This window comes from Salmo salar, chromosome ssa02 (genome assembly GCF_905237065.1).
Source record: "Salmo salar chromosome ssa02, Ssal_v3.1, whole genome shotgun sequence".
Classification (NCBI taxonomy): Eukaryota; Metazoa; Chordata; class Actinopteri; order Salmoniformes; family Salmonidae; genus Salmo; species Salmo salar.
In genome coordinates, this window is record NC_059443.1 from 36,583,795 (window position 1) to 36,593,763 (window position 9,969).

Below are 9,969 nucleotides of genomic sequence, written 5' to 3' on the forward strand. Positions count from 1 at the left end.
TGTGGGTTATAAATTCACATGTTGTTCCTCTATAACGTGCACATAAGGCATCTTATATTGTTTGGGTGCTATCTCAGAAAGAACAGCACAGCCTCATTTGGGTTCCTCTGTGAAAGACAATCTAAAATAAACATGATTTGCCCTGCGGATAATTATTTCTCTGCCTGCATACACAACAGGCTAACTTGTAATTCAAATTCTCACAACACACCTGTATCTGTTATAGGGTATAACAAGTATGCAGGACTGAGCCTGTCTATTAGCCCACTTTGGCTACCTAACAAGACACAATGTCATGCATAATTAACCTGTTCCATTGAACTCAGACCCCAAACAATTACACAGCATGTGTTCCACATAGATAATACATGCCTTTTAATGTCTACCATTGTCACCTGCGGAAAAAAATCAAGAACACCTCACCAACAAAGCCTTTCAAAAGGAAAAACAAATGGTTTCAGTTACTCAAAATGGCCAGACTAATATCTAGTGCACAATACCTGAGATACTAGCTTTCATATACCGTATGCACGGGTTAAAACGTAAAAGCCTGAGCTACAACAATCTCTCTCACAAAAGCTCCTGTACTCCACTAGGTGGCAGGTGGAGCTAAGTCAAGTGCCATAGCAGCCCTACACAGAAAGTCCTCATGAGTTCTGCTTCCAATTATGGGTTATTCTACAGGGACCTGGCTCTGAGAGCCGCCTCCCGGAGTCTCACACCTGCCTGCTTCCCTCCACAACTAACCAAAAGCAGCATCCCACAATGCACTGCGTTTCCCTAAAATGATCAGCAGATCCTTATGCACCTTGAGAACCTCTGATATTTTGGCATTATTTGTAAGGCCACCAAACAAAATGTATTGATATTTGTGTCTATAAAAGGTGCTATTAGGCCACATAGAACCTAGAAACACAAGCATTCCGCTCCACCTGCAATAACATCTGCAAAACTGTGTATGCGACCAATCAACATTGATTTGATTTAACAACAGGAACCAAACCAAAACAGCCCATACTATTGCCTACTCTCTACATCGACAAGTCCCTGAGATGCTATTGTCTAGAATTACATAAAGAAGGATGGGACAATTATCTAATGTATGTCATTATACTGTTGGACATAACCCTACAATCAAATGAATGAGCAGGATAGGCCTTTCTGTGTACTGCAGTGTCTCTTGTATGCTAGTAGAATTGTTTCATCCTTCCTTCCTTATCTAATTTTAGGCCATTGTTTACAGAGAGCCGCAGAGAATTTGTCGGGGGGGGGGGGGCATTGTTTGTCGGTGGGGGGCGGGGGCATGATGGAATCACTGCTCAAAGTACATTAAAATGGAAGACAGCGTCGAGGTGACTTTAGCTCCTAATTAAAAACAGATGTGTCCATTTAATAGTCTTAATACTTTGAGGGAGAGAGACAATCACTGCAGAAATATCTATTTGCCTCATTAAATCGAGAGGCTTGATCATGATGGGGAGGAGAATAATGAATTAAGACAGACATGTTTACCAGGTTGTTTAAATAGTATTTGCCAGAAGAAAGAGAAGATCTAAATAGACTGTTGTTGTGTTGCACAGATTATTGGCTATTTAAGTGATGAAGTGACACGATGAACGGCAAGAAGTAAACTAGGAGCAGAATGGCAGTGAAACCTTATTATGGACAAATTCTTCATCAATCACAGTATAGATAGCTTGCAAGTCTGTTAAAAGAAACCACAGTAACACTTTATTTGGATAGTCCCGAGTAGATGGTTTGTAGATGTTCAGTAGATGTTCAATAACTGTCAACAACCTTTCAAATAACTATGCACGAACGCTAGCCTTAACCTTAACCCTTATCCTAACCCTAAACTTAACCCTTAGCCTAACCCTAGCCCTAACTTGAACCCTTACCCCTATTCTAAACCTAACCCTAACCCGAACCGTAATCTTAGCAAGCATTTGTTTTTCAACAGATAGTTTGTTGATAGTGTGACCATCTGTAGATCATCTATATGGGGCTATCCAAATAAAGTGTGACTGAAACAACTTCAAATTCAGTTTACTGTGGAATCCTCCCCTTATCATTAGAAAAAGAGCAATGCGATAACGAAAAGACAAAGCTGGAGAATACGTTTGAAAAAGTTCTCCACTACAGTATGTAATGGTGTTATATCCAAAGAGAAACATTTACCTGGTAGTAGCTGTTTGTGTCAATCCACACCACACATAGGTGTGAGAACAATGTTACGGAAATCATATCACAGACTGTTTTGTCATGTACTGCCAGGTCACCTCATTGAGAGTTTGAGTATGACACGCGTGGCATATTAAATTAGATTTAACTTGTATAGACATGCCGTACATAACTTAAATCTACTCGACACATCTGTCTGTGTGATGGGGACAAAGATGTGTCTGGACACTTCAGCCTTGTTCAGGGATCTCCTGTCACATTCAATCAGATCTGTGCGCCGTACCAGCCTCCACTGACGCCGCCCAAGCCTCCAGGAGGGATCAAAGAGTGAGTGGCATCGTGGCACTCCAGGAAAACCTCAGAGATCTATGGTACTGTCTATTGTTAACACCTATCACAGCTTTAACAGAATGGGCTTATTTGAAGTACAGTAGAGGTTGTTCCTTTGTCACAGATATTCATGATTTACCGAAAGGAGTTGGCACTGGCACTTTATTATATTTTGAATCTGTACTGAACAAAAATATGAACGCAACATGTAAAGTGTTGGTCCCAAGTTTCTTAAGCTAAAATAAAAGATCCCAGACATTTCCATACGCAAAGAAAAGCGTATTTCTCTCAGATTTTGTGCACAAATTTGTTCTTGACCTGACTGCAGTTCGGCATCGTAACCAACTTTAGTGGGCAAATGCTCACCTTTGATGGCCACTGGTATGCTGGAGAAGTATGCTCTTCATGGATTAATCCCGGTTTCAACTGTACCAGGCAGATGGCAGACATATGAGCAAGCGGTTTGCTGATGTCAATGTTGTGAACAGAGTGCCCCATGGAGGCTGTGGGGTTGTGGTATGGACCGGCATAAACTACAGACAACGAACACAATAGCATTTTATCAATGGCAATTTGATTGCAGAGATACCGTGACGAGATCCTGAGGCCCATTGTCATGCCATTCATTCGCCGTCATCACCTCATGTTTCAGCCTGATAATGCACAGCCCCATGTCGCAAGTATCTGAACACAATTCCTGGAAATTGAAAGTGTCCCAGTTGTTCTCTGGCCTACGTACTCACCAGACATGTCACCCATTGAGCATGTTTGGGATGCTCTGAATCGACGTGTACGACAGAATGTTCCAGTTCCTGCCAGTATCCAGAAACTTCGCACAGCCATTGAAGAGGAGTGGGACATCATTCCACAGGCCACAATCAACAGCCTGATCAGCTCTATGTGGAGGAGATATGTCACGCTGTATCAGGCTGACTGGTTTAATGATCAACTTCCCTACCTTTCTTTTAAGGTTTCTGTGACCAACGGATGCAGATCTGTATTCCCAGTCATGCGGAATCGATAGATTAGGCATAATGAATTTATTTCAATTGACTGATTTCCTTATATGAACTGTAACTCAGTAAAATCTTTGAAATTGTTGCATGTTGCATTTACATTTTTCTTCAGTGTATATAAATTCAATTGTTGCACAAGAAGTTAAATCAGAACACTTGATGTCGGCCTCAAAAGCTTGGTTAAACACTTTTCGGCTTGGGCAATATAACAAGATGTTTGTCCTGTCCATTGAGCATTTTTAATCTGAAGTAAACATGAGGTAAGTAAGCAATAAAAAATTGCTATTGACATTTCTATGGAAATATACCACTAAATCATATACCTTTGCAGTGGCAAGAAAGAAGGCCACACTGCTGAGGCTGATGGTGAATTAGTTGGTGGAAATGATGAGATAATTGGCACTGGATGGATCTGCTGTGTGAACAGGAAAATAAAAAGACCCAGAGGGGCAGAGTGATCTCACGACAAAGGAGGTGGGGGGGGTGGGGGGTCTCCCTGGAGTCACTCTCACAAGGGGAGCGAGGGAGAAATGGAGGGAGTGTCTGCTACAGAGACAAAGTCAAGAGTAACCCACTCAGGTGACATCAAAGGATGACCAGGGAGCATAGAAAGAGAGAGAGGGAGGGGAGGGGTGAGGAAGAGTCAATCTAACAAAGCAGGAGGGGATCAGGGGATGAGGGGTTGGCCGGTATTGTGCATTGTGTGAACTAGACATGCCGTTCCCTGGGGAAGGGCCTATAGACGCACAGGACCCTGACTGAGACACTTCGTTAGCGGGACTGTGTACGTAGGGACTGGGATAGTGCCTGGGGGGTAATTATTATTATTAACGCAATGTGCCCCGATAGTCCCCATTCCCCACTAGCACAGAACAGACACACATAGGGGTCCAATGAGAGTGTCCCATAAGGGCAGCAGGTGGGCCGGCGAGGCGCTAATATCTGGGCTAATACTGGCTGCCAAGTGCGGCTAATGGCAGTGGTGGGGGACACAGAGGTGACACTGGGGGGACGTGTCAGACTCAGGCCGTGTGGGGACAGGGCCTCAGGTTGTAATTAGTAGCCGGTGAAAACACAACTCACCAGAGGAGCAAGAAGAGGTAAACGGGGACACCAGGGTCTCAGCAACAATAATAATTATCAATCACCAAAACAATCAACCCAGGATATTCTATTAGACAAGCTATCACTGCCACTACTGACCCTCTTATTCAGCCATGTGGTTAGGCCAGGGCCTCAGGGCTAAAGCCAGTTGCATCCAGGAAGATAATGTAGAAGAAGGCATGGATTTTTTGCTATGCCGATTTATTTAATATTTTAAAACAGTTTGGGACATCGTAGGAACATCAGGGAACACAATTTGTGTAATGTCAGGGAACTAACCATGGAAACTCAAACATTTTATTGTGCACATTTTATAGAATGTCATATGTTCTGCAGTGAAATGGTATTTCACAGCTTTGCCGATATAATTTAGATGAATGCTGAACAAAACAGGCCCTAAATTGGAGCCTTGGGGAACCCCCTTCCTAATATTTATTTGAAACCCTCACATCGTATGTACATCTCCATAGTAAATAATTCTGATTGTGCGCGACAAAATACTGTTTTATTCGAGATTCATTGAAGCAAGTAACTATGGACCACTATGTACCACTGAGTACAGCTGGTTGGTGTTGTATTCTTTGAATAAGTATAAGTATCAGCAGAAAAAGGAAAGAGAGCATTGTCAATGTCAAGTATACAGTTAGAGTATGAAAATGAGACCACACCCAAGATGTCAAAACAAAGGAACAACATTGAAATATTCAGAAGGCCTCTCTGCCCTTACCTTAAGAACCAATATGCTTCCATGAACCATAGTTCAAATGTTATTATGTATATATTACTTTACTCAAACCACTGAGAAAAATAGATTGAGTCTATTTGTGAAAGGGAACTGACAAACAAAAGAATACAGGAAACCACATCCCACTGCGACTTCACGCACGGCTGTTACAGAGTATCTAAAGTCGACCTCTCGCTGCATGGAGCCCAGGGCAGGGGCTGATGGCAGATCTCGGGGGAGCCATTAGCGCGTGGATCGGCGGTGGAGCGCGGGGGGAGTTAGCACAAGTCATGGGAGAGCACCGGAAAACTCACAACACACTAACAACACCTGTCACCCCTGCACCTAATGAGAAACACAATTAGCAATTAACGGTGCGATCTGTCAGGGCTAATACCTGCCTCCCAGTACTCACACACACTGAGCCGTATCCCCATCATCAGCACAGACACACAAACAGGTAGGGAATGAACCCAAACAAGCAGATCCATTATAACAGGTAAGGTGACGTAATGCGGGCTGTATTACCTCTGTCTCAGGTGTCAGGTGGTCTGGGCAGCTTGTATTAGCTCAATACCAGGCATCTGCACAGATAGGGCTCAGTCAGTGCCCAAGCACCTGCCCTTTGGCCCTCTTATGAAAAAGTGCCCTCGCACCTCGTGGATTTTATTTTGAGTCTCTTAAATGTTTTTATTTTAAAAGGTAACGAATTGCACATTAAACTAGCTAATTTCATAAGCTTTAGAATCTCTGAAAATTCCCCATCCCCGCCCACACGCCCCAAGAGTGCACTCGTCTGACTTGTATGCAGTGGCCACTGGTTGTGGGCGCTGGGCGAGGAGACTTGAATACCGGTAGGAAACTACTTTTGAGATAGATCTCGTGTGTCTTTCACTGTTACAGACAAAGAATGGGGCAATTCGACTGCTTGTTAGTAAGAGGCAGATGTCACCAGCAGAACAATCTCATATCAAGTAAAAACTAGTTTGTTTCAAGATAGTATATTTATACTGAACAAAAATATAAACTCAACATACAACAATTTCAAAGATTTTACTGAGTTACAGTTCATATAAGGAAATCTGTCATTTTAAATAAATGAATTAGGCCCTAATCAATGGATTTCACATGATTGGGCAGGGGCACAGCCATGGGTGGGCCTGGGAGGGCATAGGCTGGAGAGCCAGGGCCAGCCAATCAGAATGAGTTTTTCCCCACAAAAGGGCTTTATTATAGACATAAATACTGACTTTCAGCTGTTCGGGTGGATCTGCTTTAGTATTGCAGATAGATTGTGACATCCATCAATGTAATTGTCTGCACCCTTTCCAATCCCCCATATATATATTGTAAATATATATCTATAACTGTCCAATGTGACTTTAAGTTCACAGTCACTATCACATGATCAAAACGCCACCAATAGTGCACCGTTCCGGTTCCAGGCACATTTGGCATAACCTCCTTGCTGTCACAAAACAGACTGTCATTCGCGACTCACAAAGTCGGGGGGGAAATTAACACAAATTGTTCCTTCAGATGTGACATCAAAAGATAATTGTACCCTTCAATTATTTGGTCATTGAACCACTTGTTGTCATTGCTTAATATGTTATAATCCTCTTTAGTAAGTGGAGATGGAAGAGTTTTGGTTGTCTTTGGAATTAGAAGTTAAGACACAGATTAGTTATTCTTTGTGCATTTGTCAGAGCACAGATTACTTTTGTCTTTCAAAATATTTTTTTTTACTTTTTCACTGTGTTTCTTTTCGTATGATACCAGATAGAACACAGCTTGCTTCAGGAATTCTTGGTCCTTCTCTAAGGTAAAGCCCACACTTGATTTTGATACTAGAGTGCAGTCGATATATACCAGAGCTTGCCATGTAGTGTGTACGATTTCCCAAATGGGTAATTATCTGAAAATGCTATAATTCTAGATAATTCAGAGAGGTGTATGTTATATACGCAGGATAGATTCAAGCTCTTGGGTAAACAGCTCTCTGCTGGCCTGTCTATCTTCACAGGTAATGTCTTTGGAACATGAATGACATTAAAGCTTGATCGCTGAAAGTTTTACATGTTGTTTTCTTGGGATGCTTGCAGTGAAAGGAATTCTTTGATGCCTGTTTCTAAAAACATGCCCTAGTTGAACTATTCGCTTTTGGCTTTCTTGAACTGACTGGAATTTTGAGAGCATAAACTGTGAATGTGGAGCAAATCATTGGCTATGAAAGTTGCAGGTAGCATTTCCTTCACAAAATATTTTATAATGTCACACATTTAAGCAATGGTGGTGTTGTCTGTCCTGTTTTCACTGCATCCAACTGTGAAATGACTTTGCCGAATTGTTGATTTGGACTCATACTGTTTGTTTTAAGTAATATTTTGTGACATTCTTTGAAAGCAGATGTTTTCTTCAGAAATGTCACAACAGGAAAGGCTTTACCCTCAAGATGATTGGGGAAATAGTTACAGTACCAGTCAAAAGTTTGTACACACCTACACATTCAAGGGTTTTCATTATTTTCACTATTTTCTACATTGTAGAATGATAGTGAAGACATCAAAACTACGAAATAACACATCTGGAATCATGTAGTAACCAAAAAACAAATCAAAATATATGTTTTATATAAGTAGCCATCCTTTGCCTTGATGACAGCTTGCACACTCTTGGCATTCTCTCAACCTGCTTCATGAGGTAGTCACCTGGAATGCATTTCAATTAACAGGTGTGCCTTGTTAAAAATTCATTTGTAGAAATAATTTCCCCCTCACCGCCCGCTGATCCCCCTGCTTCTGTGTCGCCGGAGGAACCAGACCGTGGATCATCGCCGGAGGCTCTGAACTGCCGACCGCCGCTGAAGACTCTGGGCTTCTGGCCGCCGCTGAAGACTCGGGGCTGCAGGCCGCCGCTGAAGACTCGGGGCTGCAGGCCGTCGCTGAAGACTCGGGGCTGCAGGCCGTCGCTGAAGACTCGGGGCTGCAGGCCGTCGCTGAAGACTCGGGGCTGCAGGCCGTCGCTGAAGACTCGGGGCTGCAGGCCGTCGCTGAAGACTCTGGACCAAAGAGCGTCGCTGGAGGCTCTGGACAGAGGAGTGTCGCTGGAGGCTCCGGACTGGGGAGCGTCGCTGGAGGCTCTGGACTGGGGAGCGTTGCTGGAGGCTCTGGACTGGGGAGCGTCGCTGGAGTCTCCGGGCTGAGGAGCGTCGCTAGAGGCTCAGGGCTGAGGAGCATCGCTGGAGGCTCCGGGCTGAGGAGCATTGCTGGAGGCTCCAGACTGGGGAGCGTTGCTGGAGGCTCCGGACTGGAGAGCGTCTCTGTAGGTTCCGGACTGGGGACCTTCGCTGCAGGCTCCGTGCCATGGATCATCACTACTGGTTCCGCGCCATGGATCCTCACTGGGGGCTTTGTGCCATGGATCATCACTGGAGGCTCCGGGCCATGGATTATCACTGGAGGCTTTGTGCCATGGATCATCCCTACATGCTCCGGGCCATGGATCATCACTGGAGGCTTCATGCCATGGATTATCACTACAGTCTCCGGGCCATGGATCATCACTGGAGGCTTCGTGCCATGGATTATCACTGGAGGCTTCGGACCATTGATCATCACTGGAGGCTTCCTACAGGGAGCTGGAACCGGTCTCACCAGACTGGGGAGACGCACTGAGGACCGCGTGCTCAAAGCAGACACCGGCCGTACTGGGCTATGGAGGCGTACTAGAGGAAGAGTGCGCGAAGCAGGCACAGGGTACACTGGGCCTTGGAGGCACACTGGAGGTCTGGCGCTTAGGGCTTGCACAACCCGTCCTGGCTCGATACAGGACGAACTGGGCTGTGCTGGTGAATGAGGGGTACCATGCGTAGAGCAGGTGCAGGATAACCTGGGCCGTAGAGACGCACTGGAGGCCAGATACGCTGAGCCGGCGCACTTCTTCCTGGCTGCCGGCCAACTCTAGTACGGCAACGGTGAGGAGCTTGCACCGAGCGCACCGGGCTGTGAGTACGCACTGGCGACACAGTGCGTATCACCGCATAACACGGTGCTTGCTCGGTCACTCGCTCCCCACGGTAAGCACGGGGAGTTGGCTCAGGTCTTAAACCCGCCTTTGCCAATCTACCCGTGTGCCCCCCCCCTCCCCCCCCCCCAATTTTCTTTGCTGCTGCCTCTCGGGCCTCCGTTGTTGCCTTGCCTGTTGATCACGTCGCTGTACCTCCCTCGCTGCTTCCACCTGTTTCCATGGAAGGCGATCCCTTCGGGCCTGGATCTCTTCCCACGTCCAGGATCCTTTGCCATCCAGGATGTCCTCCCATGTCCAGTCCATCGGCCCACGCTGCTTGGTCCTTTGGTGGTGGGATCTTCGGTAACGATCGTCCAAAGGATTAGACCAAGGTGCAGCGTGGTGAGTGTTCATCTTTATTTTAAATCGGAACACTGAACAAAATAATAAACAAATACAAACAACCGTCACGTCTCGCAGGCTAAAATACGAGCGGTACAAAATCAAGATCCCACAACTACAGGTGGGGAAAGGCTGCCTAAGTATGATTCCTAATCAGAGACAACGATAGACAGCTGCATCCGATTAGGAAGCATGCTCGGCTCA